At 39.9% G+C, this 27,993-nt stretch overlaps 1 protein-coding gene and 1 non-coding gene across 3 annotated transcripts in view; one reads left to right on the plus strand and one right to left on the minus strand.

The window, feature by feature from the left end:
• Positions 1-27,993, plus strand: part of CLIC4 (chloride intracellular channel 4) — a 90,539-nt gene that overhangs the window by 24,178 nt on the left and 38,368 nt on the right. The window lies entirely within an intron of this gene.
• On the minus strand, positions 8,969-9,071 carry LOC116566698. The gene has a single exon (XR_004275979.1). It is a non-coding gene; the product is annotated as a U6 spliceosomal RNA (small nuclear RNA).

The following is a 27,993-nucleotide window of genomic DNA, read 5'->3' on the forward strand; positions in this document are numbered from 1 at the left end:
TTTTTTTTTTTTTTTTTTTTTTTTTGGAGGCAGAGTTTCGTTCTTGTTGCCCAGGCTAGAGTGCAATGTCATGATACTGGCTCACTGCAACCTTTGCCTCCTAGATTCAAGCGATTCTCCTGCCTTAGCCTCCTGAGTAGCTGGGATTACAGGCCTGCTCCGCCACACCCAGCTAATTTTATGTTTTTAGTAGAGATGGGGTTTCTCCCTGTTGGTTAGGCTGGTCTCGAACTCCCAATCTCAGGTGATCTGCCCGCCGTGGCCTCCCAAAGTGCTAGGATTATAGGCATGAACCACTGCACCTGGCCCCTAACAGAGTTTCTTATGTTCTGTTTTTAGTCACATTGGAAAAAAAAATTCTGAGAATATTTAAGGATATTTCTAAAACATACTAACAACTAGTGAGCCCAGATGGTTCATTGGATGAGTTTGGTTGCTTTTAGTTCTCTTAGTAAAATTTGAAAGGAAACTAAAATTTCCATTACCTTACCTCTTTGCATTTTGGGGGCCTGGTTAATTAGTATTTTATAAAGCCCTTTAGAGGGTTTATTTATAAACTTGTTAAGGAACCTGACTTGAATGTCAATTGTGTTTTTTTTTTTTTTTTTTTTTGAGCCAGAGTTTCACTGTTGCACAGGATGGAGTGCAGTGGTGCCATCACAGCTCACTGCCACCTTGACCTTCTGGGCTCAAGTGATCCTCCTCCTTTAGCCCCCGAGTAGCTGGGACTTGTAGTGCCACCATGCCTAATTTTTTAAAAATTAATTTTTATGGAGATGAAGTCTTGCTATGTTGCCTAAGATGGTCTTGAACTCCTGGGCTGAAGTTATCCTCCCACTTTGGCCTTCCATTACAAGCATGAGCCATTGTGCTCGGACTCACAGATTTTAATTTCAGGATTGTTTTCCAACTGAGAAATGTCTAAATGGTTCAGATTTAACAAATATCATATACTCATTTGTTAATTGTTTTTCTGTGAGTTCTTTCTATCCCCTCCCTTCTCCCTTCCTCCTGCTTCAGAGGAGTCTATACTTTTGCATTGTTGATAGGAAAAAAAAAAAAAAAAAAAAGCAAGGAAGTTTCTTTTTGTGGAGAGAGGAAATGGCCATTAGTTCAGGACTTTATCCATATTAGGTATAAACTAAATATAGACATGTAATCCAGGAGTGAAGTCACATCTATAAAGTTTCTTAAGCAAAGCTAATGAGATCAGCCAGTGCTTTTGGATCTGTTTTCTTCCCCCTTACTTTTGGCTCACTTACCAACTCATTAGTCCTGTAGTCTTCCTGCCTGTGACTCTAAAAAAAGAAAAAAAACAACAACAACATTATAAGGAATCTTTATGTAAAACAAGTATACAAATTTTTAAAAAGTTGCTTTGTATATGAAGCATAGTTACTTATGCCTCCTTTTGAGGGGATGTTATAAATAAATTAGCTTCTTTAATTTCTTGACCTTGTCATTTTCCTATCACACCAATTCTTCTTTTTTTTGTTTTTTGAGTTGGTTTTATCCTTGAGTCTTTGTCACATATTTTTACTGTGAGGCTGGACTCATCTTTGCAAGTTGTAAGAAACATCTGTTTTACTTAGTATTTTCTTTGTTTATTCCATTTTTAACCATTAAAGCAGATCTTAGTTTGGCTAAATGGTAATAGGATTTCTTCTGATTGGCTGGTTAGAGACATTGTAGTAGAACGGAGTGATGGAATAAATCTTTTTCTGGTCACAGCACATGTCCTTCTCAAACAAGGACTTTGAAAAGTCTCCCAAAGCATTCTTACGATAATTATTTTCAACTCTTGTGTGCCTTCTTAGAGACCTTGCAAGCATGCCTAAACACTCAGACCCTTATGAATGTGCTATACTTCTGAAGAGAAGAACTGTATACACACATCTATGGCATATCTTATAAATATTTTGGAATACAACTAACTCTGTAAAAAGTTTAGCTTAACATATTTCAGGGGTTTTAGGGGTCAGTTCATGAAACTAAATGTTCTCCAAGGCCTAAGTTCAAATCAGTTCTGAATCCTTCTCTGACCTTCTTCCCTTAGCATAACTACTCTTTCCTGCTGTTTGGGGCAGTTAGTAGTGCATTTTGGTGTTCTGCCACTCATCTGAATCCCCTTTGATTACATCTTTGTTCTAGGCTAGAATGTAAATTCCAGAGATCAGGGATAAGGGACTATTTTCTTTTTTCTTGTTTTTATTTTTTAAATTAAAAAAAAATTATTTTCTTCCAAAGACTAGGGGACTATATTCTTCATCTTTTTATATCTACCCCCTACCACAAACCTTTATATTATAAGAGATAATTCATTAATTCAGTAAGATTTATTAGTGTTTTGGGGCAAATTGGTATGCATAGCATGGGACTAGAGGCATGTAAGAGAGACTATTAAGTATTTTCTGTTACTGTGTTCTGTATTACCTCATAGTAAAATACCAGAGATGAAAGTAGTATTCAGTTATTGAAATTGAGACGTGTAATTTAGGTTTTGTAACTAGCTGCTCACTAGATAGCTATTGGTCTGAACTTAGTAACAGATTGGTTTAGAGAACTGGAATATTCAAATTCTGTAACTTGAAGGCCAGGTTCAAGTCCTGTGTGTATTCTAACTGATCTGCTATCTCATCTGTAAAGTGTGTGTGTTTCTTGGAGGTGATGTTCAGTCTAGTTTGTATTATTTTATATGCCAAGGTAGCCTTAGGCTTGGCTTAAGCTTAGGTCTAGGCAGAAAGTTGAGATCCAAAATTCCATCATCAGATCCAGAGAATTAAATTCTCATAATTAGAAGCAATCTATTAGATAACAAATAAAAATAGAGCCAATACAAATTTTCATCACAATGAAGGCCATAGAAAGAAAAAAATATTTCAGAAGTGAATTCTTTGTTCAGAAAGAATGGATTTTATTTCCCAAATGAACTCCTAAAAGAAAGTTTAAGGAAAGATTTTGTTTGTTGTATCTAAAATAAAGCAGACACAGAACCATTCATTCTTCTTCTTTTTTTTAAGGCCAATCAAATTTATAGAATTTTCCTTCGTCGTATTTGAGGAACCTGTGCATTGAAATAGGAAGTAAAATATTTCAGTAAGAATCATACTGCTATGTTATACTATTCAGATATTTGAAGTTTTAGGCCAGCCAAGAAAAGAGACAAGAATTCTGAATATTAGCTTTCACAGCTGAAATACAGTGTTGAGTGTATAATTTTTACAGAAACAACTGATTTTTTTTCCTGTAAATACAAGAACAACAAAATACAACAACAACAACAAAATATGTATATATTTTTTGAAACGGACTCTTGCTCTGTCGCCCAGGCTAGAGTGCAGTGATGCCATCTCAGCTCACTGCAACCTCTGCCTCCCAGGTTTAAGCGATTCTTCTGCCTCAGCCTCCTGAGTAGTGGGGATTACAGGTGCCTGCCACTGCGCCTGGCTAATTTTTGTATTTTTAGTAGAGATGGGGTTTCACCATGTTGGCCAGGCTGGTCTTGAACTCCTGACTTCGTGACCCACCTGCCTTGGCCCCCAAAGTGCTGGGATTACAGGCATGAGCCACAGTGCCTGGCAAATTTTGTAATATATTTTAATAAACATTTAAAAAATACATAATCCAAAATTAAAACATCTGAGCATTCATTTATTCATGTTTGAGAGCTAATATTTTATAGTATTAATAAAATATTCTATAGCATCTTCATGATTGCAGTTTTTCATTGTTTATTGTCATCTTCATTAATCCATTGTTCTTATTTAGAGGTCCGAAATTTGGCTATTAAGCAATATTGTGCTATATATCCTTATAGCTAATTATCTGTGAGGATCAAGTAATTCTGTTTTAAAAGTCCCTCACATATCTCATTTACCCTCTGAATTCTTTCTTTATTTTACTTTTGTTTACTTAAACTATAATCTCTCTCTCTTTTTTTCCCCCCATACATTACCTGGAATGTAATCTCTTAAAAAGAAAAAAAAAATTGTCTTTATTTTTTTATTTTATTTTATTTTTTTGAGACAAAGTCTTGCTGTTGTAGCCCAGGCTGGAGTGCAGTGGTACTACCTTGGCTCACTGTAACCTCCACCTCCCGGGTTCAAGCAGTTATCGTGCCTCAGCCTCCCAAGTAGCTGGGATTACAGGTGTGTGCCACCACGTCCAGCTCATTGTTTTGATTTTTTTTTTTTGAGACAGAGTTTCGCTCTTGTTACCCAGGCTGGAGTGCAATGGCGCGATCTCGGCTCACCGCAACCTCCGCCTCCTGGATTCAGGCAATTCTCCTGCCTCAGCCTCCTGAGTAGCTGGGATTACAGGCACGCACCACCATGCCCAGCTAATTTTTGTATTTTTAGTAGAGACGGGGTTTCACCATGTTGACCAGGATGGTCTCGATCTCTTGACCTAGTGATCCACCCACCTCGGCCTCCCAAAGTGCTGGGATTACAGGCGTGAGCCACCGCGTCCGGCCATTGTTTTGATTTTTGGTAGAGATGAGGTTTCACCATGTTGGCCACGCTGGTTTCGAACTCCTGACCTCAAGTGATCCGCCTGCCTCTGCCACCCAAAGTGCTGGGATTACAGGCGTGAGCCACCACGCCTGGTGAATTTAGGTTTTTTACAAAGGGAAAAATTGAATTATTGAGTCTACTACTGACCTGTTGATGGAATGGCTAATTAAAATTGGTCTGGGAACTTGGTGAACAGAAATAGCTTTAACCCACTAAATTTAGATAGCTGCCGTAGCACAGATGGGAAAGATGGGTATTAATTTCTTGAATATTTCATTGTTTTCCTGTACTCTTGGGATTGTTTCTGAATTTAGTCTCTGCTACAGTATAATGTGTATTTTAAAACTGCCCTTAGGGAGAGTGGGCTACTGCATTTTGACTTGCAGAAGCATTTCCCCCATCCCCCAAAATACTTGTCTTCAGTTGATAAACAAGGGAAGACACTGATAGTTAGTGAATTTATCTTTGGTTAGCAGATATTTTTTCCCCTTCCAGACGGAGTTTCGCTCTTGTTGTCCAGGCTGGAGTTCAATGGCGAGATCTCAGCTCACTGCAGCCTCTGCCCCTCGGGTTCAGCTGATTCTCCTGCCTCAGCCTCTGGAGTAGCTGGGAGCCACCACGCTTGGCTAATTTTTGCATTTCACCATGTTGATCAGGCTGGTCTTGAACTCCCGACCTCAGGTGATCCACCTGCCTTGGCCTCCCAAAGTGCTGGGATTACAGGCATGAACCACCATGGCCAGCTAATTTTTTGTATTTTTAGTAGAAATGGGATTTCACCGTGTTAGCCAGGATGGTCTCGATATCCTGACCTCATGATCTGCCCACCTCGGACTCCCAAAGTGCTGGGATTACAGGCATGACCCACTGCACCTGGCCAAGCAGATAATTTTTAAAAATTAGGGGTAGACAATGAAAAAGTTTGAGATGCATCTTTTTTTTTTTTTTTTTTTTTTCCAGACAGGGCCTCACTTTGTCATCCAGGCTAGAGTGCAGTGTTGAGATTATAGCTCACTACATTCTTGACCTCTTGGCTCAAGGGATCCTCCTGCCTAAGCTTTCTGAGTAGCTAGGACTAAAGGTGTGTGCTACTACATGTGGCTAATTTTTTTGTAGAGTTGGGGGTCTCACTGTATTGTCCAGGCTGGTCTCAAAACTCCCAGCTTCAAGTGATCCTCCCACCTTGGCATCCCAAATTGTTGGGATTACAGGTGTGAGCCATTGTACCTAGCCAGAGATGCACTTTTTTGATGTAACCAAAGAGAGAACAACGAATTATAAAGGAGCATTTTTTTAAATAAAATAATCATGGCTTAATATACTAAACACAAATTAGTGTTCTGTATTTCTGAAATTAGCTCATTTAATGCCAAACTTTCACATTCTAAATAGTTTTATCTGAAAATGCCTTGACTTCTCTTCCATTCTTTAAAGATAGTTTTGTTGGAAATAGAATTTTGAGTTGATTTTTATTGTTTTTCTTTCAGCACCTTAAAAATGTTCTTGGCTGGGCATGGTGACTTATGCCTATAATCTCAGCACTTTGTGAGGTTGAGGTGGGAGCATCATCTGAGCCCAGGAGTTTGAGACCATCTGGGGCAACCTAGTGAGACCCTGTCTCTACAAAAAATAGAAAAATTAGCTGGACATGGTGGCAGGTACCACCTGTGGTCCCAGCTGCTTGGTAGGCTGAGGTAGGAGGATGCCTTGAGCCCTGGGGATCAAGGCTACATTGAGAGCTGCGCTCCTGCTTGGGTGACAGAGTGAGACCCTCTATCAAAAAAAAAAAAAAAAAAAAAAAGGAATTCAAGACCAGCCTGTCCAACATGGTGAAACCCTGACTGTACTAAAAATCCAAAAATTAGCTGGGTGTGGTGATGCAGGCATGTAACCCCAGCTACTAGAAAGGCTGAGGCGGGAGAATTGCTTGAATCCAAGAGGCAGAGGTTGCAGTTAGCTGAGATCGTGCCGTTGCACCCCAGCCTGGGCGACAGAGCAAGTCTCCATCTGAAAAAAATTTTCTGTTTTCTGGCCTCCATTACTCCAAGTGAGAATTCAACAGTCATTCAAATTATTATTCCTTTGTATGCAGTGTGTTGTTTTTTTTCTAGCTACCATTAAGATTTTTTTCTTTCTTTTTTTTTCTTTTTGTTATTTCAATTATGATACGCTTAGGTATGGAGTTCTTTGTATTGAATCTACTTCATGTTCATGAAACTTGAATCTGTAAATTTGTCTTTATTTGGGAAAATTTTGGCCATTATTTCTTGAAATTTTTTTTCCTCATTGTCTCCTTCTGCAACTCTAAAATATAAATGTTTTAATATTTTCCCATAGATCTTTGAGGCTCTTTTTTTTCCTGTTCTTCAGATTGAATGATTTCTTGGTTCTGTCTTCATGTTCACAGACCCTTTTCTTTCTTTTCCTTCTCTTCCTTCCTTTCTTTCTTTATTCTACTGTTGAGCCAATCCAGTAATTTGTAAAATAATTCAGATATTGTAGTTTTTAGTTCTAGAATTTATATTTTTATGTGTGATTTCTTTCCCTACTGAGATTTCTATCTTCCTTTATTATGAGCATGTTTTTCTTTTGGTATTTAAGCATAGTTACCATAACTGCTTTAAAATCTTTGCCTGCAAACTGTAGAATCTGGATCATCTTAGGGTAGTCTCCTTGATTACTATTTTTTTTTCTCTTGAGACTGGGTCAGGTTTTTCCGTTTCTTCTTATGGGGAGTAATTTTGGATTGTATTCTGAATATTACAAATGATAACTTACAGAAACTCTGGATTTTATTATGTCCCTCTTAAGAGCATTGATTTTCTTTTCTAAAGCAGGTGATTAACTTAGCTGAATTCAAGCTGCAAAACTGTCCCCACCCCCCCCCGTAGTAGGTGGCAGCTTATATTTTAGTTCAGTTCTCTTAGCTGGCCTACTTGGAGCCAGCTCTGTGCATGTGTATTGCAGGGATCAGGTAGAGATTTAGACAGATTTATGCAGATTTTAGAGCTTCCCCTTGCTGGTTCTGCTGCTCGCTCTCTCACTTCTGCACTCACTTGCACGTTCTCTCTCTTTTTCTTTCCAGTGGTGATGGTTGCACTAGACTGTTTTTTGGTTCTTAAAGTCAGCAGGACTGTGAATTTTCCGTTGGTGTTTTAGCTGCCCTGTGTGGTGCAAGACTGAAAGATAAAAACTGGGGAACCTTGTCCAGTGCAGTTCCCTTCCTCCAAGGAGCAACTCCCCTCCAATATTTGCCTGCTTTTCTCACTCTCCAGTGCCTTCAGGTGGTTGTTTTTGTCTGGAAGTTACAGCTGTTATGATAGGCAGAGTTGATCTTATAAGAGGAACTGCCTGGTCTTAGTAGAAGCCTCAAATTTATTTTTTTTTAAAACAGAAACCTTTAAATTTTAGAATAGTTTTAGATTTATAGAAAAATTGCAAAAATAATACAGAGTTCTCAAATTTAGTTTAAATAAAAATATTTCTAAAATATATTAATGCTACCTTGACTTTCAAAAATGCTGGGTTTGGCCAGGCTTGGTGGCTCACGCCTGTAATTCCAGTACTTTGGGAGGTTGAGGCAGGTGGATCACCTGAGGTCAGGAAACCCTGTCTCTACTGAAGATAAAGAAATTAGCTGGCCATGGTGGTGTGTGCCTGTAATCCCAGCTACTCTCGAGGCTGAGGCAGGAGAATCGCTTGAACCCAGGAGGCGTAGGTTGCAGTAAGCCAAGCCAAGGTTGCACCATTGCACTTCAACCTGGATGACAAGAGCAAAACTTCATCTCAAAAAAAAAAAAAAAAAAAAACGTGCTGGGTTTAAGTGCCAATTAATGTCAACATTCTGAATATAAAATTAGTAATGCAGCAATGGCCTCGGGAGCCATTGAGGCATGTAAGACTATTTTTGCCTTTCTGCTAAATGGCCTCAGCTATTGTGCTCTTCAAACCTAAATCTCCTTTGTGTGTGTGCATATGTGGGTGGGTGCATGTATGTGTGTATTTTGTATTTCTTCCTTTGCCAACTTAGTTCTATTGATGTAGCCCATTTCCTTTAATTTTCTATTATAATTTGTTGTGGCTCAGTAAACCAGATAAACTTGTTAAAATTTGTTTGAAATAAGAATAAATAGTTTCTGAGAGCTTGAATGTTGAGTTAATGAGTCAGGTACATCATCTTTAGTACATGGTCTTGGGGACGTTGGTGCCCAGAAGCCTTTTCTTTAGCCGCGTGCTATCAATACAATGGTCACTACCTATATGTAGCTGTTGAGTGTTTGAAGTATGTGTAGTTTGAGTTGAGATGCACTATAATTATGAAATATACACCAGATTTTAAAGATGTAGTACAAAGAAAATAATGTAATAACTTTTTATGTGATGTGTTGAAACCATTTTCGATACATTTGGTTAAATAACAATAAATTAACTATACTTGTTTCTTTTACTTTTTAAAAAATGTGGTCTGCTTCACAAATTTGTGTGTCATTCTTGTATAGGGGCCATGCTAATCTGTTTTGAATTGTTCCAATTTTAGTATATATGCTATCAAAGCAAGTACTCTTTTTACATTTTTAATATGACTGCTAGAAAATTTAATATAACATTGTGGCCTACATTACATTGGTTGTAGTTCAGGTAATTTATCTTACTTGATGGTAGTGTCTATGAGTGAGATGGTGGTTGTACTGTGAAAATCTTGAGGTCAAGCAGGTGAGATTCTAGCATCTCCTCCTTTGCTTTGGCATAGGAAACTATCACAGTAGTTAGTAGATAGTATGGACCTTGAAGTTGAAACCTCAGTTGTGACACTCCTCAGTTTTGTATGACCTATGACAAATTACTGAGCTCCTCTTAACCTGAGTTTCCTCATCAGAAACTCATGTGAAACATGAGGAAAACAATTCCTAATTTCATATGGTTATTGTGAAATACATAAAAATAGTTTCATGTAGTGCATGTCAACTACAAATACATTACTCAATAAATAGTAGCTTTCAACTTGTTTCCAGACCATTTTGGTGACATTTTGATTTATTCTAGTTGATACTTACAGGCAGTACAATCAAGATAGATCCAGTCAGAAAAAAGGACTATGACTTTGGTCATTTTTTTTTTTTCACTCACTCTTTTTCTTTTCTTTTTCTTTTTCTTTCTCTTTCTCTTTCTTTTCATTTCCTTTCCTTTCTTTCATTTATTTCTTTTCTTTCTTTCTTTATTTTATTACTTGTCATTCAGGTTTTTTCCCCCCACTAAAGAATATGTCTTTGATGAAGAATTTGTAAGAAAAAATGATGGACCCTCTGTAAAAAGAAGAGATGTTGCCTCCAGACAGTCAATATTTTTAATTATTTGGTTTATTAGTTATTCTGAAGAGATAATAGACTTTGGTCCTCCTGTTAGGCTTTTGATGAGTGAATGTGAACAAGCAGAAATCGTTTTCATCATGCATCTGTTGTGCCTAGATGGAAAGTCTGGTCATTGTACATCTGACACTTTGTTTTAAAAAGTGGTTCTGGCTGAGTCATTTCAGATTTGATTTTCCTACAGATTAAAGCCTTTGTTTTCATCTTAAGCATATACTTCAAGTAAGTAACAAAAGTACTCAAAAGAAACTCAAGTGACATTAATTCCCTTTGTTATTTCAGCTAGTAGTTTTTGAATGACTACTTTGCATTTAGCATTTATTCAAAAGAAGTTCTATTATATTTAAGCAGTTTGACATTTTGGTACTGATTAGAGACAGTAATGAGATTATTATGTATAAACATTAAAAAATAATTTTCTTAAATCTACGAAGAATAGAAAAAAGCATATTAGTTATAAAAAGATAAATGGGACACAAGTATATAAAATTAATACCCCAGGCTGGGCATGGTAGCTCACACTTGTACTCCCAGCACTTTAGGAGGCCAAAGTGGGTGGATCGCTTGAACCCGGGGGTTTGAGACCAGCCTGGGCAACATGGTGAAACTCTAGTTCTACAAAAAAAAAATGCAAAAATTAGCCAGGCATGGTGGTGCATGCCTGTAGTCCCAGCTGCTTGGGAGGCTAAGTCGGGAGGATCACTTGAGCCCAGGAGGTCAAGGCTGCAGTGAGCCATGATTATGCTGCTGCACTCCAGCCTTGGCAGCTGAGCAAGATTTTGTCTCAAAAAATAAAATAAAAATAATTTCCTTTCCCTACCTCTCCCCAGATCTGTTCTGAGGTAAACAATGTTAATTTTGGTTTATAGTCCTCCATACCTGAGCAGTATTTTCAAGATGTAAATGCCAGGGTTATAGATCTGCGGTGTCTCCTAAAGGGATTTATTTCCCTTTCTATCCCCCAGCAAAGTATAGGCCTACCTGTACTCCCATCTTGAGGTTTCCTTGACCTAGTTGCTCAAAGCAGAGATGTAGGAGTTACTTAATTTCTTTCTTTCTCTCACTTTCCACATATAAACCATCCACACATCTTTAGGATTACGCTACCCCAATTCAATTTAACACATACTTTCTTTTCATGTCCATTGCTTTTACCTAATCCAAAGCACATTTCACCACAACTACCTTAAGAGGCCCCCCAGCTTCAATTCTTCATCAGGTTGATGCCTCCAACCTGTTTTCCACGTGGCAGAGTGTTATTTATGTCTTAAATGGAAATCAGACTTTGCCCTCATATACCCCCGCCGATCAAAAGCCTTCAGTGGTATCCTGTTACCCTGTTCTGGCATTACTTACCCCCTTTCCCCTCCCACCAGTAGAAGCTCCATGAAGTCAGGAATATGTTCTCTGGCACGTACTGTTTTACTGAGCACTTAACCACATGCCGCACTATCTATCATCTATCTATCTATCTATCTATCTATCTATCTATCTATCTATATACATATATACACACATATATATATGTATATATATGTATATGTATATATATATATATATATTTTTTTTTTTTTTTGAGATGGAGTTTCTCTCTTGTTGCTCAGGCTGGCGTGCAATGGCGCGCACAGCTCACCGCAACCTCTGCTTCCTGAGTTCAAGCCATTCTCCTGCCCCCAGCCTCCCAAGTAGCTGGGATTACAGGCATGTGTCACCATGACCAGCCAATTTTGTATTTTTAATTAGAAGTGGGGTTTCTCCATGTTGGCCAGGCTGGTCTCAAACTCTGACCTCACATGCTAGGCAATATTTTAAGAGCGTTTCATCTATTAATTCATTTATATTCATGATAACTCTGTGAAGTAGGTATTCTTCCAACCATTTTACATATAAGGCAACTGAGGCCTAGAGAGGTTTAAGTAACTTACCCAATGTCACATTCATGCTTCAGTACAAGAACCAGTATATCAAACCAGGCACCCTGTGTTCAGTCCTTGCTGTTAAACTTTGTATTAAATGTTTTTTTTCCTACACAGTAGGTACTTGGTAAACATTTGTTAAAAGAATGAATACATTGTTCCCTTTTTGCATAAAATTCAAATACTTTAATTTGGTCTAGAAAATCATGATCTAGTCTTGCCGACACCATTTTCTCATGTACTCACAGCAGTCTTGTCACACGGGCTCTTTGCATGGCTGTTTCCTTCTCATTCTTTATGTCTGAGAGGTCTTCCATGGTCATCTTATCTAAAGTAGGTACTCCTTGTCCTCTCTGAGTACTTTGTTTCCCTTTCGGCAAATCATGATTAATTGTTGAATAAATGGTATAGGCTTGCTATTCCCTGGGAATTTGTAAGAGATGCAGAATCTTGGTTGTTACCCCAGATTTACTGAATCAGAATCTGCGTTTTTACAAGATCTCCTAATAAGTCATGTTGACATCAGAGTTTGAGAAGCTGGGATAGAAATTGAAAGGACAGGTAATTGAATTATTGGAGGTGAGACTTGAGCTTGACCTGAAGCACAGATGTGGCAGTGAGCATTTCAGCTGGAGGATAATGTGATTGTAGTCACATAAAGGTCCAGATTTATGTGGCCTTATTGTACAGAATGAATGGGAGTGGGGGTGGAGCAGTGCTGCGGGTCCTCAAAGACATCAGCGAGGAAGTCATTCTAGGAAAGGAGGATGGAGAACTTTCTAAGACCTAATTTTTAAAGACTATTGTACACTTTATGGTTTTTATTTTTAATGAAACTGTCATATTAGGTAATTGATCATAATTTGGTCATTTACCAAAAGAAACAGCAACAGATAACCTTTGAAAACTACTGGAAGGTGAATCATCTCTCCCATTCAACATTTGAATGACTTTTCAATTCACAGTGACTTAGACTAAAGCAAGAGAATATCACGTGTACTGTTATAAGCTGAACTACTAACTCAAAGGAGAAGCTACTGACAAGCCCATAAAACTGAAACTCACAAAACGATTTATTGGGAGATGTTTATGTCACTTTTGAGAAAATATTAAGTGCTTTTTAAATTGTGGTAAGGCTGTGGGGTTTATTTTGAGTTTCATTGTATCCTAAATTGAAATTTAGTACTTCTAGAGTATTCCGAAATTCTTGAATGAATCAGATTAAACTTTGTACACTACAGGTAATGCAAAGGCAGAAACCATTTCTTCTCTTATTCATCACCAGATCTCTGGTGTTTAGTGTAGGTCCTCACATGACTGGTGAATGAATAAAATTTTTTTTTTTTAATTTTCAAAGATTGATTTCTATCTGCCCTTGAAGGTAATACATAAATGATACAATAAAAGTGAGCTATAATACAGTTAGAAACTAATAGGACTGAAGTGGAAACTAGATTAATAATTAAAATAACACTTTATTTGGAAATAATTTTATACTTACAGACAAATTGCAAGCATAAGAGGTTGGACACAGTGGCTCTGTAATCTCAGTGCTTTGAGACGCTGAGGCGGGAGGATTGTTTAAGCCCAGGAATTCAAGACTAACCTGGGCCATATAGCAAAACTCACTCTGTACAAAAAAGTAAAAAATTAGACAGGCATAACGGTGTTTGCCTATAGTCCTAGCTACTAGGGAGGCTGTGGTGGGAGGATCACTACAGCTTGGAGAGTTCAAGGCTGCAGTGAGCTATGATGGCACCAGTACATTCCAGCCTGGGCGGCAGAGCAAGACTCTGTCACAAAACAAAACAAACAAAATCAGTTCAAAGGATACTCTTTACCCAGGTTTACCTATTGTTAACATTTTACTCTATTTGCTTTATTATTTGCTCTTTTTCTCATAAGTTGCATACATTGTGACATTTTATCACCAGATACTTCAGTATGGATTCCCAAAGAGTAGGGATATATCTTGTGTATGTAATGCTGTTACATTGCAGTTACGACTTCAATAAATTAATCTTGCTCCCCACCTTCCTTTTCCAGAACAGAAAACTAAGACCCGAAGAGGTTAAGTGACTTGCCCTCTGGTTAGATAGCTTCTAAATGGAAAATCCAGCTTACTCTGCTAGTCAGGTATTAGTCCTGGTCCCTAACATCACAACAGAATCTTTTTTTTTTTTTTTCCCTGACAAGCCAAATCATTTAGAATATAATATAGTAATAAAAATTTGTGGCCAGGTGCAGTGGCTCACGTCTGTAATCTCAGCACTTTGGGGGGCTGAGGCGGGTGGATCACCTGAGGCCAGGAGTTTGAGACCAACCTGACCAACATGGTGAAACCCTGCCTCTACTAAAAATACAAAAATTAGCTGAGCATGGTGGCACATGCCTGTAATCCTAGCTACTTTGGAGGCTAAGGCAGGAGAATTGCTTGAACTTGGGAAGCGGAGGTTGCAGTGAGCTGAGATTGTGCCATTGCACTCTACCCTGGGTGACAGAGCAAGACTGTCTCAAAAAAAAAAAAATTGTAATTATCTTCTGAACCAGATACAACTATCCACCAGCACTCGATCTATAAAGGACTTTGGATCACCAAAATTGTCCTTGACGTTATATTTGGCTTAGTTTAAGTATGTCCAAGTTTAAGGCATGATAATGTGGAGGGAATAGACTGTTATTTACCAAATTTGATCCTAACAAACAGTGACCAGTTACTGGCCTACAAAGAGTTGAGTCCAAAAGGCATCATGAGGAATTCAAAGTTTAACCATGGGGCAAACTTCTTTCCAGTTTTGACTTTTTTTTTTTTTTTTTTGAGTTGGAGTCTTTCTCTGTTGCCCAGGCTGGAGTGCGGTGGCGCGATCTCTGCTCACTGTACCCTCTGCCTCGCCGGTTCAAGTGATTCTCCTGCCTCAGCCTCCCGAGTAGCTGGAACTACAGGCGCCAACCACCATGCCCAGCTAATTTTTATATTTTTAGTAGAGACAGAATTTCACCATATTGGCCAGGCTGGTTTCAGATTCCTGACCTTGTGATCTGCCCTCCTTGGCCTCCCAAAGTGCTAGGATTACAGGTGTGAGCCACTGTGACTGGCCTTGATTTTTTTTTTTTTTCAAATGTGTTTTTTCCTCTGTCCGTGTGTGAATGTTTATGAAAATATGGTCTATGCACCAAATACATCCAAATTACAATTGCTTGAAGTACTTGTTAAAAATTAGAGATTTCTGGTTCCTACCACAGACATACGGAATCAAAGTATCTGGAAGTGGGACGTGGTAATCTGCGTTTTAAACTTTTTCCTCTCTGTCATCCAGGGTGGAGTGCAGTGTGGCATGAGTGGCTCATTGCAGCCTTGCCCGTCTGGGCTTAAGTGATTCTCCTACCTCAGCCTCCCAAGTAGCTGGGATCACAAGCGTGTGCCACCATGCCCAGCTAACTTTTGTATTTTTTGTAGAGACATGGTTTGCTTTGTTTCCCAGGCTGGCCTCAAACTCCTTGGGTCAAGCTATCTGCCTGCCGCAGTCTCCCAAAGTGCTGGGATTAAGATGTAAGCCACTGTGCTCAGCCTTTAAACCCATTTTTTTTTAAAGAGTTTTTGTGGTATATAAAAACAGCCCCTATATACTTCTGTTATGTAGATTTTGTTTATCTTTTTTGTTGTTATAATACAGGCAACGAGTGAGATTTTGTTTATCTTCATAGTTTTTCCACATTCATTCTTTAACTTGTGTTTTACTCTATTTTCACGTTTTTGATGAGAGGGTTTTTGTTCACTTGCTTTTTTGAAATGAAAGATTCATGTCCATATGACAAATATCAAAAAGTTTGGGAAGATATACAACAAACAACTCCCCCTAACCCTGTCCCTTGAGGGGTGTGCTGTTCTAAGCTCTTTATATGTATTGACTCATTCAGTTCTCCCAGCTATCCAATGAGGTTATTATTCCCATTTTATAGAACATAAAAACAGGCCCAGTTTTTCAGGCATTGAACTAGGAAGTAGTGGAGTTGTCTGAGAATCTGGCTCTAAATTAGTAATCTCAACCACCATTGTCTGCTGAGCGAGAGGATACCAGGATTAACTAGATTAATATATGTGAAGAGCTTGTTTTGAACGAGCAGAGAGATTGTCTTCAATAAGGTAAATGTTCCATGTGAATGAACTCTTAATAGTCTGTCCTGGAGTTTCATCTAGCCCTGCTAATTGGACATCCTCATGTAATTTCAAGCTAATCATTTCCTCTCTCAATTGCACAAGCTTTTATCTGTGGAGTAGATTTCATGAATTGGTGATGCTGAGTAAGGAAATGGTAGCAACCGAAGTCTTTGCAGTATTCTCTCCTTAGCTGTTTTATTTACATAGACAGAGCTTGGACACGTAGTAATTCTTACAGTACACATCATTTGACTTTATTTATCGAGTTAGTTCTGTGACATGGTTATGGCCAGGAAACAATAATCTTTGCATGGCCAGAGATTTTTTGACACATTAAAGGACATCTTTGCATTTTTCTACTTAGTGAACTATTTAAAGGTCCATTTTTTTTTTTTTTTTTTTTTTTGAGACGGAGTTTCGCTCTTGTTACCCAGGCTGGAGTGCAATGGCGCAATCTCGGCTCACCGCAACCTCCGCCTCCTGGGTTCAGGCAATTCTCCTGCCTCAGCCTCCTGAGTCGCTGGGATTACAGGCACGCACCACCATGCCCAGCTAATTTTTTGTAGTTTTAGTAGAGACGGGGTTTCGCCATGTTGACCAGGATGGTCTCGATCTCTTGACCTCATGATCCACCCGCCTCGGCCTCCCAAAGTGCTGGGATTACAGGCTTGAGCCACCGCGCCTGGCCCTAAAGGTCCATATTTAAAAGGTATATGGACCTTTCTTTTTTTTTTTTTGGAGACGGAGTTTCGCTCTTGTTACCCAGGCTGGAGTGCAATGGCGCGATCTACAGGCACGCGCCACCATTCTTTTTAAGCATCACATCATAATCTGTGTCAGTTGGAATAATTTAATGTGGAAGATATTTAGATTTTTTTTTCCCTTCTCTCATTGTTTTCTGAAAAAATAAAGCAATCTAGGGATTCTAATGATTAAGTGCTTGAACTGAAGAATCTATTCTTAGGCCTTGAGTTCTTTGCATGGTGTGTCTGTAAGTCAAGTAACATTTTAAAAACTCTTACCATGTGCCAGAAACTATATGTACCCTAACTTATTTGATTCCTACAATAACATGGTATATAGTAAGTTAAGTTTCACAGATGTTAAGTAACTTACTGAAGATTACACAGCTAATGAAGTAGTGAAGTCAGGATTCAACCCTAGATGTGTGTAATTCTAAACTGTAGTTTCCCACATGCTCTGCAAACCCTGTAGAAGAAGAACAGCTTATAAAACCTCTAGACTCCAAACTTGGCTCCAGCATGTGTTAGCAAAAATTCTGAAGAAATAGGCTGGGTGCAGTGGCTCACGCCTGTAATCCCAGCACTTTGGGAGGCCAAGGCGGGCGGATCACAAGGTCAGGCATTCAAGACCAGCTGGCCAATATGGTGAAACCCCGTCTCTACCAAAAATACAAAAATAAGCTGGGCCAGGTGGCGGGTGCCTGTAATCCCAGCTACTCAGGAGGGTGAGGCAGGAGAATTGCTTGAACCCAGGAGGCGGAGGTTGTAGTGAGCCAAGATCGTGCCATTGCACTCCAGCCTGGGCGACAGAGCGATTCCCAACTCAAAAAACAATCCTGAAGAAATAGGTAATAGAAGCCAGGCAACTTTGCTCATTTATTACGTTGTTTTGTGACTTTTAAGTTAATCTAAATCCAAGTGACCATTTTGTATATTCAGACAGCTAATTTAGATAGAATTCATACTAAAGAAAATGAGGTATTAAAGTTTTAAAGTTCATTCTTTAACAACACGTTACTCTATATGCTCCCCAGAAAATGTGTCGAGAAAAATAAATTAATGGTCAGAAACCTGTTGTTACCTTCAGATCCTAACCTCTCTCTCTTCCCCCAGTCATCACCACCACTTACCCTTAGTTCCATAAACTAAGTAAAGAGAAGAATGAAGTTAAAGCTTTTCTTAGCTGTTTAAAAATCTGACTGTTCTAAAGATTGATTAAACTAGGTTTTCTTTTTTTCTTTCTTTTTTTTTTTTTTTACAGTCCAGAGGTTTTTTATTTTTTTAAACACCTATTAACGCCATGAATTCATAAGGAGTAGGTTCCAGCAGCTCAGGCTCCTTCCCACTGGTTCTCACAAAGTGTGCTTCTCTGGGTGAAGCAGGCTGGCGCTTCAGCTGAACCCAGGTACCTTTCTCTTTGGCTTCTTTCTTTTTCTGATCATTTTCCTTCACACATTTTAGGAAGCTATCTAGGCTCTTAGAGTGCTTGATGTGCTCAATACGCACATTAATTCTCTTGGCAAGAATCTTGCCCTTGTTTGTTTACAACAATGCCAACAGCATGCTGGGTAACATTGTAGACTCTTCCAGTTTTGCCATGATAACATTTGTGGGGCATTCCTTTTTGAACAGTACCCATTCCCTTGATGTCTACAGTATCACCTTTCTTATAGATTTGCATATACGTGGCCAAAGGAACAACTCCATGTTTTCTACAAGGCCTAGAGAACATACATCAAGTGCCTCTCCTCTTTCCCTTTGTGTTCGTCATTTTGGCTAATTACTGGAAGATGGCAGTTCCAGCCGAAAGGCTAACCTAGGTTTTCTAAGTGAGCAGTTCTTTAATCTTGACTGAGTAAAACATTAAAATATTTGGCATCTGTCACTGACCCCTGTTCTGCAATATAGGAGTTAATTCAGCAGTTTCTGATTAAATACCAGTGTTATGCAATTCAAGAATTACCGCAGAGGTGTGAAGGGAAGAGGGTAAGGCTAGTGAGGAATATCCAGACAGGAAGGTAAAGAAAATACTCCTTTTGTAAGAATAAAACCCAATGCTTGCAAAAATGCTGACAACCCAGGGGGAAAAAAAAAGAATAAAACCCAAATGAATGCTAAGACTCATTGTTTAGAGACTTATGGTTATTGCCGTCAGTGGGATTATTTAAGTTTTCTCTTTGATTATTTGAGTTTAAAATATATTTCTATTTTTATTTTTTGAGACAGGGTTTCACTCTGTCAGCCAGGTTGGAATGCAGTGGTGTGATCGTGGTTCACTGCAGCCTTGACCTCCCAGGCTCAAGTGATCCCCCTGCCTCAGCCTCCTGAGTAGCCTAGGACCACAGGCATGAGCCACCCCACCTGGCTAATTTTTTAAAAAAATTTTGTGGAGTTGGGATCTCACTTACACGTTGCTCAGGCTGGTTTTCTAATTTTTAAGAAAATATAATAGACGGCCGGGCGCGGTGGCTCACGCCTGTAATCCCAGCACTTTGGGAGGCCGAGGCGGGTGGATCACGAGGTCAAGAGATCGAGACCATCCTGGTCAACATGGTGAAACCCCGTCTCTACTAAAAATACAAAAAATTAGCTGGGCATGGTGGTGCGTGCCTGTAGTCCCAGCTACTCAGGAGGCTGAGGCAGAAGAATTGCCTGAACCCAGGAGGCGGAGGTTGCGGTGAGCCGAGATCGCGCCACTGCACTCCAACCTGGCGACAGAGCAAGATTCTGTCTCAAAAAAAAAAAAAAACTTCTTAAGCATGTGTATATTTATATTTATAATCTGTATGTATATATTTTAAAACAACTTATTGGATATAATTTATATACCATATAATTCTCTCATTTAAACTATACAGTTTAGTGGTTTTTAATATATTTACAGAGTTGTGTAACCATTACCAGGGTTTAATTTTTTTTTTTTTTTTTTTGAGAGACAGAACCTATTGCCCAGGCTGGAGTTCAGTGGCGTGATCTCAGCTCACTGCAGCCTCTGCCTCCCAGGTTTAAGAGATTCTCCTGCCTCAGCTTCCTAAGTAGCTGGGACTATAGGCATGTGCCACCGTGCCCAGCTAACTTTTGTTTTGTTTTGTTTTGTTTTTAGTAGAAATAGGGTTTCGCTGTATGTTGGCCAGGCTGGTCTCGAACTCCTGGCCTCAAGTGATCCACCCGCCTCGGCCTCCCAAAGTGCTGGGATTACAGACATGAGCCACCATGCCTGGCCACCAGGGTCTGATTTTAAAACATTTTGATCACCCCAAAAAGAAACCATTTACCCATTAGCAGCCACCCTTCTTCCCCATCCTCAATTCTTAGCAACAACTAGTCTATGGTCTGTATGAATTTGCCTATTTTGGGCGTGTCATACAAATGGAATCATATACAGTTGTCCCTTGGAATCCACAGGGGAATGGTTCCAGGACCCTTCTGTGGATGTAGAAGTCCATTATAGTTGTCCCTGTATCTGCGGGTCTGCTTCTGTGGATTTGGAGGGCCAGCTGTGATATGTGGTCTTTTGTTCCTTTCGCTTAGTTTATTCAAGTTATAGCATGTATCCATTCTTCATTGCTTTTAATGGTCAAATAATGTTCTACTATATGGATATGTCACATGTTATGCATTTTTAATTTTGCCTTTAAATCTAATACTTCTGAGAGACTTCTGCTTCTGGGAATATAGAATTTCCTGCATTTTGCCTCCTTATTCCTGACTTGGAGCTAAAGAAGCCAGCAACCAGGACACACTAGCAGGCACTGAGGAAAAAAAAAAAAAAAAAAAAAACTCCAACAAAATCCTGCTGCCTCTTGCCAAAGAACCAGGGAAGGGGCAGCCTAAGCAAGACCACAAACTTTTAGATAATAACTGCTCTACTGTAAACACCACAGAAAAAGTTATGGCTCCATCCTCACCCATACCAGTGAAGGCTGAATGGGTGGCCTAGGCTTCCATCTTCTGGTAGTAGTCTATAAATTTAACAAATCTTTTACTGATGGGCTTGGGTGGTCTTTAGTGGTTTGCTGTTACAAACAATAAGGCCTCAGTATTCCTCTCTCTTGTATCTTTGGACATCTATATGACTGTTTCTACAGAATAAACTTCTAGATGTAAAATTATTGGGATGATAGCATCCAATGAAGCCTTCAGAAGTGGCAGTTTAGATGGATGACCTCAAAACATGGAAATAGGCCAGGCGTGGTGGCTCACGCCTGTAATCACAGCACTTTGGGAGGCCGAGGCAGGCGGATCACCTGAGGTCAGGAGTTCAAGACCAGTCTGGCCAAGATGGTGAAACCCCATCTCTACTAAAAATACAAAAATTAGCTGGGCGTGGTGATGTGTGCCTGTAACCCCAGCCACCTGGGAGGCTGAGACAGGAGAATCTCTTGAACTCATGAGGCAGAGGTTACAGTGAGCCAAGATCTTGCCATTGCACTACACAGCCTGGGTGACAGAGCAAGACTCCATCTCAAAAAAAAAAAAAGAAAACAAAAACCATGGATATATATAAGAAGTATTACATTTCAGTGTACCTTTTCTCTGTTGTTGAGACTAGGTAATTTTTATTATTCTACCTTCCACTTTACTGATTCTTTCTCCAGTTCCCTTCATTTGGCTTTTGAGCCCATCTGCTGAGTTTTTAAATTCCTATTGTATTTTTCAGTTTTAAAATTTCCATTTGGGTCTTGTTTTTCTTCTTCCTCTTCTTCTTTACCTTCCTGACATATATCTTCGATTTTTTTTGCTGAGGCTTTGTTTTTTCATTTGCTTCAAGCAGATCATTCTGTATGATTCTTGGTATGACATGTTCAGTTGAAACATGGACATTTTCATATTATGTTAAGAGACTCTGGATCTTGTTTAATCCTTCTCTTTAAACTTCTGACACTCAGTTAAGAGTCCTTTGACATTTCTGTGGAGGGAAAAGGAGAAGGGAGATGGCATTGCTTTGTTATAACCAGGTGAAGACAGAAGTCCTAGTGCCCCACTGGGTTGTCTCATTTTTATTTTTTTGAGACGGTGTCTTGCTCTGTTGCCCAGGCTGGAGTGCAGTGGCGCAATCTCGGCTCACTACAGTCTCTGCCTCCTGGGTTCAAGCGATTCTCTTGCCTCAGCGTCCCAAGAAGCTGGGATTACAGGCATGCACCACCACACTTGGCTAATTTTTGTATTTTTAGTAGAGATGGGGTTTCACCATGTTGGCCAGGCTGGTTTCGAATGCCCAACCTCAGGTGATCCACCTGCCTTGGCCTTCCAAAGTGCTGAGATTACAGGTGTGAGCCACCGTGCCTAGCTCCATTTTTAAATTGAACACTTCTTGCTTTCAGAATGCGATTTAAAGGAAAAGAAAAATAAATAAATTTAATACGTCTGAGAGACTTCTGCTTCTGGAAAGACAGTATTAGATGGTAGTGAGTTTCTTAGTTTTTCGTTTTATATATCTCAGACTTGGCCAAAGAAGCCAGCAACCATGGTGAAGGAGGCTCCCTATTACTGCTGGGGTGGGAGAATGGGAGTTCCAGCTCCCTTTGTGACCTCCCTGATATACTAGTGGAGATGGCCTTATGACCACTGGTTGGTGTTCAAAGTCCTGACTCTGTTAGGCCTCCTCTGACCCCACTCCAGGGGCAGGAACCTGGCAGGGTTGAAGGTCCTGGTTTCCTCCCTGGCCTTCCCTGGCAGCATTCTGGCAGAGATATTACAGCCTCTAGAGAATTGGCTACATTAAGTTGGAAATAAAATATATAATTTTTTAAAAAAGTTATATATAGTGTGATCACTTTTTTTTTTTTCCTCTTCTTTTCTTTTTTTCCAGATGGAGTCTGTCTCTGTCACCCAGGTTGGAGTGCAGTGGCGCGATCTCTGCTCACTGTAACCTCTCCCTCCCGGGTTCAAGTGATTCTCCTGCCTCAGCCTCCTGAGTAGCTGGGACTGTAGGCATGCGCCACCATGCCTGGCTAATTTTTTGTATTTTTAGTAGAGATGGGGCTTCACCGTGCTTGTCAGGATGGTCTCGTTCTCCTGACCTTGTGATCTGTCAACCTCAGCCTCCCAAAGTGCTGGGATTAGAGGCATGAGCCACCACACCCGGCATGGTCAAATTTTTCAAGGAATGAAGTAGTATGGGCTGGGCATGGTGGCTCACACCTGTAATCCCTGCACTTTGGGAGGCCAAGGTGGGAAGATCACTTGAGGTCAGGAGTTTGAGACCAGCCTAGGCAACATAGTTAGACCCCCTTCTCTATTAAAATAAAAAAAGTAGTATGTATATAGAAAATAAAAACGTAGAATAAGAAGCAGCAAATTATTGAGTGGTTCAAGGGTAAGGGAACTTTGACTTTCTATAATGTTTCAGTTTTTATTTATTTTAAAAATAATTAGTGTATATTGCTGTTAGAAGCAGTGAAAAGTATTTTTTAAAGGCATACTTTTCTTAGATGCTGTCGTTAGGTATCTATATGCTAATTTTTATACTAATACAAAACTGGGTATAGAATAAACGTATCCTGGCTCCCAGTGTAGGATGTTTTCCATTATATCACAGCGCCCTCAGTCAGCTATAGCAATAGGCTGTATTCAGTGTGCTTCATGCTAAACAGGGTAATTTGATCCTATAACTTTGTTGAAATGGAATTTTATATATAACTTGGATTAAAGGAGAAAGTTTTTGACTTATGAATTCTAGAAATTTGAATTTTTTGCCAGGCACAGTGGCTCGCTCACACCTGTAATCCCAGGACTTTGGGAAGCTGAGGCAAGTGGGTCACTAGAGGTCAGGAGTTTGAGACCAGCCTGGCCAACATGGTGAAACCCCGTGGTTGAAAAATACAAAAATCAGGCCTGGCACAGTGGCTCATGCCTGTAATCCCAGCACTTTGGGAGGCCGAGGCAGGTGGATTGCCTGAGGTCAGTGGATCGCCTGAGGTCAGGAGTTTGAGACCAGCCTGATTGACATGGTGAAAGTCTCTACTAAAAATACAAAAATCAGCTGGGCGTGGTTGTGGGTGCCTGTAATCCCAGCTACTTGGGAGGCTGAGGCAGGAGAGTCACTTGAACCTGGGAGGTGGAGGTTGCAGTGAGCTGAGATCATACCATTGCACTCCAGCCTGGGTGACAAGAGCAAAACTCCATCTCAAAAAAAAAAAAAAAATTAGCCAGACATGGTGGCACATGCTTGTACTTCTGGCTGCTCCAGAGGCTGAGGCAGGAGAATCGCCTGAACCTGGGAGGTGGAGGTTGCAGTGAGCCGAAATCATACCACTGTACTCCAGCCTGGGCAACAGGCTGAGACTCCATCTAAAAAAAAAAAATAAAAGAAATTTGAGCTTTTTCCACAATTTTACTCTGTGTGTGTGTGTGTGTGTGTGTATGTGTGTAATATATATATATATATATATATATACTTTAAATAGTGACAGGTTCTTGCTCTGTTACCCAGGCTGGAATGCAGTGGTATAATCATGGCTTGCTGCAGTTTTGAACCCCTGTGCTCCAGTGATTTCCTACCTCAGCCTCCTGAATAACCAGGACTATAGGAGTGTGCCACCACACTGGCTAACTTTCTAATTTTTTGGTAGAGACAGGGTTTTGCTTGGTTGCCCAGGCTGATCTCAGACTCCTGGCTTCAAGTGATCCTCCTGTTTTGGCCTTTCAAAGTGTTGGGATTACCAGCATGAACCATTGTGTGTGGCCTTTTTTATACTTTAAAAAATAAAATAACAATATTTTATCTGACTAGTAGCTCCCAGTTGTCTAATGCTGTTAAAACCTTGGAAAAATTGTTCATGGTGTTGTTTCTTATTTGACTTGTCATTAGTGGTATAAAAAAAGGACTTTTCCCAGATCTGTGTTGAAGAATATGCATCATTTTATTTATGTGTGCATGAAGGAAAGTGCTTATTAGGAGTATGAGATGTGTAACAAGCTTCTGATATATCTGAAACAAAAGTCAATTTACTTTGCTAGAAAATTATAGAGAAAGGAGGCAGTCAGTCACCTGTGAAAGGAAGGGGGCATTTGTATCCTGACCAGGTCTTCATGAACTGTTCTGTATCCTGAGATTCTTTTGCCTATGCTCGAGGACTGGTTCTGCAGACCATTGTAGGAGATTATGTATGATGACTGATGTGTAGCCAGTCCTCATTCATCTTTAGCCTGCTTTTAGTTTAATGTGTTTCTAAGTTCCTACATGCAACATCTTTTTTTTTTTTTTTTGAGTCGGAATCTTGCTCTGTCATCCAGGCTAGAGTGCAGTGGTGCAGTCTCAGCTCACTGCAACCTTCGCCTGCCTGGTTCAAGTGATTGCCCTGCCTCAGCCTCCTGAGTAGCTGGGATTGCAGGTGCATGCCACCACGCCTGGCTAACTTTTTTTATTTTAGTAGAGACAGGGTTTTACTGTGTTAGCCAGGATGGTCACGATCTCCTGACCTCTTGATCCGCCTGCCTCGGCCTCCCAAAGTGCTGGGGTTACAGGCATGAGCCACCGCGCCTGGCCCTGTAACATCTTTATTATGCCTTCTCTACCAACTTAATGATTTTAACACTGCTTTGACAGGCAGCTTGGGAAATTTTAGTTACTTTTACAGATTAAATGGAGGAAGATAAAGACCTTGAGTCAGAGTCAGACTAGTTCTTTTTTTTTTTTTTTTTTTTTTTTTTTTTTGAGACAGAGTTTTGCTCCTGTCGCCCAGGCTGGAGTATGATGGCGCAATCTCGGCTCACTGCAACCTCTGCCTCCCAGGTTCAAGTGATTCTCCTGCCTCAGCCTCCCAAGTAGCCGGGACTACAGTCATGAGCCACCACACCTGACCAGTTTTGCATTTCTGGCAGAGACAGGTTTTCTCCATGTTGGTCAGGCTGGTCTTGAACTCCCAACCTCAGGTGATCCACCTGCCTCCACCTCCCAAAGTGCTGGGACCACAGGCGTAAGCCACTGTGCCTGGCCCAGACTGGTTCTTTGTCTACCAAAGTACTGTTTTTTTTTCCCCAGTAAGTCTCAAATTTGAATTATGAAGCTAATTGGAAAGGTGTAATGTATTAACATTTTTTTTGTCTGTAGTAAATTCACTTGTGTTATCAGTGTTCCATGCTATTAATAGTCAGTGTCTTCAAAAAGGCAACTTTGAGCACCAGTTTGTTATATAGTAGGATGATTTAGTGCTATAAATTGACTTATATTCTGAGAATCAAATATCATCCTAACCAATGTTTCTTAATATATCCAGCAGGTAGGTGCTTCAATTTGGAATCTCCTTGAGTACCTATAACAAAATAAGGATTCCTGGGCCCCAACCCAGGAGTTCTGCTGAATCACAATCTCTGGATATGAGGCCCGGGGGCCTTCATTTGAAATGTTTTCCTTAGGTTATTTGTAATCACACTAAAATTTAAGAACTAGACCTTTTTTTAGGAAGTACATTTTTGTACAAGTTGTATGTAGCATTAGGAATTAATATTGTTCTGCCCTCAAATTCTGTATATTTTGTTACTGATAAGGAATGATTGGATTTTTTTTTTTTTTTTTTTTTTTTAAATCAAGCTCGGTTGTAACTGTCCCATGCTGTCTGGTAGGGTTCTAGAATCCTCTTTATAAGCCCACGTTCTTTGTTTTTGGTTTTTAAACTCCCTTTACCTCTCTATTAGTTTAGGAATTAATGACTTTTTACTGATTTAGCATTTTACTGAAATGCTTCTGAATTTTTTGAGAGTTACTTTAGGATAAACAGTACATTTACCAGCATCTGTGAATGACTTATTGGAGAGTTATTTCTGGCACTCTCCATCGACGTCATGGTCAACAGGCTGCGTTGATCTCTAACAATGTTAGAACGTTCTCTTCCGGCATTCCAGTTCTCTCTCCTTCCCATCTCTCCTTTTCTTTCAGCCCATCTTCTCTTTCTAAACTTGGGGCCGATTCCATGTCTTTGCTATCATGAATAGTGCTGCAGTGAACATACGTATGCATGTGTCTTTATGGTAGAGTGATTTATATTCCTTTGGGTATGTACCGAGTAACAGGATTGCTGAGTCGAATGGTAGTTCTGTTTTTAGCTCTTTGAGGACTTGCCACACTGCTTTCCACAAAAGTTTAACTAATTTACACTCCCACCATCCCATTTCCCTGCAACCTTGCCTGTATCTTTTTTTTTTTTTTTTTAATCTTTTTAAAAATAGCCATTCTGGTGTGAGGTGGTATCTCATTGTGGTTTTGATTTGTATTTCTCTAATGATCAGTGATATTGAGCTTTTTTTCATATGCTTGTTGGCTGCATGTATGTCTTCTTTAGAAATTTGTCTGTTCATGTCCATTGCTCACTTTTTCATGGGGTTGTGTGTGTGTGTGTGTGTGTGTGTGTGTGTGTGTGTGTTTCATTTGTTTGTTTTGAGACCTAGTCTCTCTCTGTTGCCAGCCTGGAGTGCAATGGCACAATCTTGGCTCACTGCAACCTCTGCCTCCCCGGTTCAAGCAATTCTCCTGCCTCAGCCTCCGGAGTAGCTGGGATTACAGGTGTACACCACCATGCCTAGCTAATTTTTGTATTTTTAGTAGAGACAGGGTTTCCCCCTTTTGGCCAGGATGGTCTTGATCTCTTGACCTCATGATCTGCTTGCCTTGGCCTTGCAAAGTGCTGGGATTACAGGCGTGAGCCACTGTGCCCTGGCGGTTGGTTGTTTTATACTTGTAATTTTGTTTCAGTTCCTTATAGATGCTGGATATTACACCTTTGTCAGATGCATATTTTGTAAATATTTTCTCCCATACTTTAGATTGTCTATTTACTCTATTGATAGTTTCCTCTGCTGTGCAGAAACTCTTAAGTTTAATTAGATCCTATTTGTCAACTTTTACTTTGGTTGCAATTTTTTTTTTTTTTTTTTTTTTTTTGAGTTAGAGTCTCACTGTGTCACTCGGGCCAGAGTGCAGTGGCTCAATCTCGGCTCACTGCAACCTCCTCCTCCTGGGTTCAAGTGATTCTTCTGCCTCAGCCTCCTGAGTAGCAGGGACTCCAAGTATGTGCCACCATGCCTGGCTAATTTTTGTATTTTTAGTAGAGACAGGGTTTTATTGGCCAGGCTGGTCTCAAACTCCTGACCTCGTGATCCACACGCCTCGGCCTCCCAAAGTTCTGGGATTATAGGCATGAGCCACCGTGCACAGCCACTTTGGTTCCAATTGTTTTTGTCATCTTCATCATGAAATCTTTGCCAGTTCCTATGTCTGGAATGGTATTGACTAGGTTGTCTTCCAGGGTTTTTATAGTTTTGGGTTTTACATTTAAGCCTTTAATCCATCTTGAG

Source organism: Sapajus apella, unplaced genomic scaffold, assembly GCF_009761245.1.
Source record: "Sapajus apella isolate SASKATOON/1434 unplaced genomic scaffold, GSC_monkey_1.0 scaffold43, whole genome shotgun sequence".
Classification (NCBI taxonomy): Eukaryota; Metazoa; Chordata; class Mammalia; order Primates; family Cebidae; genus Sapajus; species Sapajus apella.